Source organism: Populus euphratica, unplaced genomic scaffold (assembly GCF_000495115.2).
Source record: "Populus euphratica unplaced genomic scaffold, PopEup_1.0 scaffold1235.1, whole genome shotgun sequence".
Taxonomy (NCBI): Eukaryota; Viridiplantae; Streptophyta; class Magnoliopsida; order Malpighiales; family Salicaceae; genus Populus; species Populus euphratica.
In genome coordinates this window covers 51,978-57,362 of record NW_011501093.1, presented here as the reverse complement: position 1 = coordinate 57,362, position 5,385 = coordinate 51,978, and the positions used below count along the sequence as shown (strand labels likewise).

The 5,385-nt window shown below is 37.4% G+C and overlaps 1 pseudogene; it reads left to right on the top strand.

The window, feature by feature from the left end:
• Nucleotides 1-557: 557 nt before the first annotated feature.
• LOC105117232 (uncharacterized) lies at nt 558-3,245 on the top strand (annotated as a pseudogene).
• Nucleotides 3,246-5,385: the final 2,140 nt, after the last annotated feature.

Genomic DNA, 5,385 nt, shown 5'->3' with positions numbered 1-5,385 from the left:
GCCTACAACTTTCATATGGAGCCCAAGATCTAAAAAGGCCATTATCAAGTCCAAATTGTAGCAACAACAAAGAAGCCCGAATCTGTCTTCCAGCCCGAGCACTATTCGGTATTTTGGCCATATCTGGAGTTCTAGAAGTCCAAATGAGCTGAAATTTTTACACAAGAAAGCTGAGACAATTGCCTACAACTTTCATGTTTACAACTGGCTCCAATTTTGACGTTATCAATGACGTTTTGGGCAGACAAGAGAAGATAAGGATTGTCACCAAGTCAAAAGTTGGTCACCCACTTATCAATTAGTCATCAAATCAATAGTTCCCATTTTTGGCCTATAAAAGGAGGCATTTGCCATGCATTTAGGCATCTTGATTTCCAGATCAAGATCATGCTCTTCCTTTCTCTCTTTGTATTTTTTATGCTTTGTTTTCATTAATATTAAGTTTATGCCTTTCATTTCCTTTCCTTTACTTAGTTAACTTTTATGTTCTTATTTTGTTTATCTATTTTGCTTTCTTATTTGGGCTAAAGAATGTTGGGGCTACATATCAAAGGGCAATGGTTACCTTATTCCACGATATGATGCATAGAGAAGTGGAGGTTTATGTGGATTACATACTTGCAAAATCCAAGAAAGAAGAGGATCATGTGCAAGTATTAGAGAGGTTATTTGAAAGGCTGCAAAAATACTAGTTAAAACTGAATCCTGCAAAATGCTCATTTGGGGTAAAAACAGCAAAATGCTCATTTGAGGTAAAAACAGGGAAATTATTGGGTTTCATAGTAAGTGGTCGAGGAATAGAAGTTGATCATGATAAAGCTAGAGTAATTCAGGAGATGTCTGCCCTTAAGATAGAAAAGGAAGTAAGAAGTTTTCTCGGGCGCTTGAATTACATAGCCCGGTTTATATCCCAGTTGACAGTGCCTTGTGAATCAATTTTTTGTTTGCTCAAGAAGAAAAATCCTAGAGTATGGGATGATGATTGTTAGGAAGCCTTTGATAAAATAAAGAGGTACTTGTAAAATCCACCGCTATTAGTACCTCCAACACTGGGGAGGCCTTTGATCCTATACTTGACGGTAACAGAAACAACTATGGGTTGTGTGCTGGGACAACATAATGAGTCAGGAAGGAAAGAGCAAGCTATTTATTACTTGAGTAAGAAATTCAATGATTGTGAGTCAAGATACACAACAATCGAAAGGTTGTGTTGCGCCCTGGTTTGGAGTGCAAGAAGACTCAGGCAATATATGTTGTATTACACAACTTGGTTGATTTCAGAATTAGATCCACTGAAGTATATTTGTGAAAAACCTTACCTATCAAGTAGAATAGCAAGGTGGCAAGTGTTGTTGGTAGAATATGACATTGTCTTTATGACAAGAAAAGCTGTAAAAGGAAGCGTAATCGCTGATCATCTTGCAGATCATGCCATGTAAAACTATGAGCCTTTAAACTTTGACCTTCCAGATGAAGACGTGATAGTAATCGAGAATGCAGGCGGGGAAAACAATACTTGGACCCTTTACTTTGATGGTGTAGTAAATGTATCAGGAAATGGGGTAGGAGCAGTAGTAATCTCCTTAAAAAATAAGCAGTATCCGGTTGCAGTAAGGTTACTGTTTGAATGTACCAATAATACAGCCGAGTATGAAGCCTGTATTATCGGTTTGGAGATGGCTTTAGAACTTAAGGCCAAGAAACTAGAGGTCTTCGGGGATTCCTTACTAATCATCTGTCAAGTCAAGAGTGAATGGCAAACCAAGGATGAGAAATTGAAGTTGTAACAAAATTATCTCTTGAGGTTAGTCAATGAATTTGAGGAGATCAAATTCACCCATATAAATAGAGATAAGAATCAGTTTTTTGACGCCCTGGCAACCTTAGCCTCAATGACACAAATTGATATTAGAAGAAAGATCCAGCCAATAGATATTGAAGTCAGAAGTTTCCAAGCCCATTACTGCTTGATTAAAGAATCTCCGGATGGGAAGCCCTGGTATACTGATATCAAGAAGTTTCTCCAACATCGAGAATATCCGCAAGGAATTTCCAAGACAGATGAAAAGACTTTGAGGAGAATTACCATGAATTTTTACTTAGATGGAGAAGTTATATATAAAAGGTCATTTGATGGGACTCTACTTAGGTGTCTGAATGAAAATGAGATTGAACAAGCATTAAAATAAGTCCATGAAAGGATTTGTGCTACAACTGCCAATGGGCATATAATGGCAAAACAGATACAAAGGTCTGGATATTTCTGGTTGTCCATAGAGAGAGATTGTATAGAATACGTTAGGAAATGCCATAAGTGTCAAATATATGGTGACAAGATAAATGCGCCTCCAACACCTCTCTTCAATATGATCTCGCCTTGGCCTTTTGATATGTGGGGTTTGGATGTTATAGGACCAATCAACCCTAAAGCGAGCAATGGGCATAGATTCATTTTAGTGGCTATCGACTCCTTCACCAAATAGGTGGAAGCCAATTCTTATGCCTATGTAACGCAAAAAGTAGTCAAGAGATTCATTGAAAAAGATTTAGTCTGTCATTATGGTTTGCCAGCAAGATTGGTAACTGATAATGCTTAAAATTTCAATGGGAAGTTGGTCAACGAACTGTGCACCAAATGGAAGATTAAACACCTCAATTATTCCCCTTATAGACCAAAGATGAATGGGGCAGTCGAAGCAGCTAACAAGAACCTCAAGAAAATTATCCAGAAAATAGTGGTCACCTACAAGGATTGGCATGAGATGCTCCCATATGCACTTTATGCGTATCGCACCACAGTTAAAACTTCTACAAATGCAACTCTATATTCTTTAGTATATGGAATGGAGGCGGTTATGCCCTTAGAAGTAGAAATCCCATCACTGCGGGTCCTGAAAGATGCAGAATTGAACGAAGCAGAATGGGTAAAGTTAAGATTTGAGCAACTAAACTTGATCGATGAGAGAAGACTGGCAGCCATTTGCCATTATCAGTTATATCAAAACAGGATAGCCAAAGCTTACAACAAGAAGGTCAAACCAAGGGTTTTCAAGGAGAGGGATTTGGTGTTAAGGAAGATATCACTAGCATCAGGAGATGATCAAAGTAAATAGGCACCAAACTACGAAGGGCCCTATGTGGTGAAAAAGGCTTTTTCTGAAGGGGCCTTAATTCTAACTAATATGGATGGAAAGGATCTACCAAGGCCTGTAAACTCAGATGTTGTAAATAAGTACTATGCTTGATGTATCTATCCTTATCAATCAATAAAATCGAAGTTTGGCCAAGATTTCTTTGGTGTGTTTCCCTTAAAAAAAAATTTGCCCGATCCCATGTTTTGATAAAGATTTTTGGGAATTCAAAGTTTAATACAAAACTAAAATCAAATTGGTGTTTGTTCTAATAAATAAGTTCTGAAAATTCAAATGATATCTTAACACCATAAAGGGAAGCCCTGAAGGACAACCCAAACACCATGAAATAACTTCAAAGTTGAGTTTTGACTGCATGAATAATGAAAAACCATTTTTGCATATTTGCATGTGAGAAAACAAAGCTTGTCAATTCTAACTGCATGCGTTTGAAAAGAAGAAAGGCCATTTTTTTTTTATCATCCTTTCACAAAATCTAAAGAATCCTTTGCAGTCCCTTTTTGAGCCTAATGCATTTTTCTTGAAATATAACCTTGACTAGGATCGCACCCCACACTAGGGGCAAGTACGAGAGACATAGAAATAACCTCAATGATTGAAAGTGCCTAAACAATACTAGGGGTATGAAAGAAAATTCTCAATCATCAAAAGCTGCTCACACAAAGCTGGGGTATGATAAAGAAAATCCAAAAGATTCAAAAGATTTGAGCTACTCTTAAAAACAATTGAGGTGATTATGCTCAACCAAACAAAAGGAAGAAAACAAAGAGAAAGAGCTCAAACCCGACACTTGGGGGGCGTGGAAAACCATTTTGGAAAGAAATTCAAAAGAAAAAAGGTCAGGAAACAAGTATAAGTGATCCTTAGTCTTACAAACCCTTAAACACCTTTTGAGCCTGCAAAATATCATTTTCTTCATAACCAAGAGCCTAACCCCACGTTACGTGCCCAATCAAGCCCTTTCTAATCAAAGGCAGGCAGTCTGAATTGATAGGCAATGCTTTCCACACGAAACAAGTCATTATTCATGCTTTTAAAATGAAAACTGGTTCTTTGAAACCTTCATATCGGATCTCGAACCCTTTTCAACCAACAAAACATCGCTTCCCATTTTCACCAAAAACAACACTTGTGCAAGCCTATTTATAGAAATCGCTTGAATTGTCAGAACAAGCTTGTTTTTAAACAAACATCAAAATGATTTTTTGTTCGGAACAGCTTTGAAATTCCAAAAGTTCTTTGTGAAAACAATTCCTTTTAAATAACCAAATTTTCTTTCAAAGTCTTACCCACAAGTAAAACTCCAAACAAATACTTGCGGGCATGATCAAGCTAAGCAGCAATCCAGCAAAACACATAGGGTTGGCTCCACAATTCCCTTTATAAGAAGACAAGAGATTTGGTGCAGAGGTGACTATCCTTCAGATAAAGGTTCATGGATAAAAAGGTATCCTGATGTCATATCCTTCCCAGGGGTCAAGATCATAAGATACGACTCGAGTAAACAAGAGCGAAAAGCCATCGAAGTCCACCGCCAACACTCCAACTTTTGAGAAAAGAAGGACATCATGAAGAAATGGGGACCTATATTTCTCAGGTAAGTGTACATGCATATTGATCATAATGCATTACTTTCAATATTGTTAGATCGGTTTCACCATCACTTTTTTGGGTAGTGTGTTTTCTACCCGGCCTCCATTTGAGTGCACCTCTAAGCCCTCAATTACCTTAGCCAGTATGTTTTCTGACATTACCTATTTCTTTTTAGCGCGCTTTCGAGCCCTCAACCACCTTAGGTAATGCGTTTCCTAACCCTACCTCTTTTCTACCATGCCTTTGAACCCTCACCTCTTATGTAATGTGTTTTTTAACCCTACCTCCTATCAAGTGTGCTTTTTAGCCTGCAAGGACTTAATTATACTTTAAATGGGTCAAATTAATTTTATTTGGGGCTTAATTGGTGAAAATTAAGTTTGGGAGCCTAATTTGGGCTTAATTGAGAAGATAGAAATTTTAAGAGACCAAATTTAATTTTTACCAAGTTAAATGATTGAAATTAGGGGCCAAATTGGCCAAATTGTAATAAAATTGAAGTTTTGGGGTCAATTAAGGGTTAAATTGATAAAATTCAAAGCCAAGGACCAATCTGCAAAAGGCGCCAAACTGTAGGGATTTATTGGACAAAATCCGGGGGACAAATTGAAGAAATTGAAAGTCTAATGGTCAATTAGGG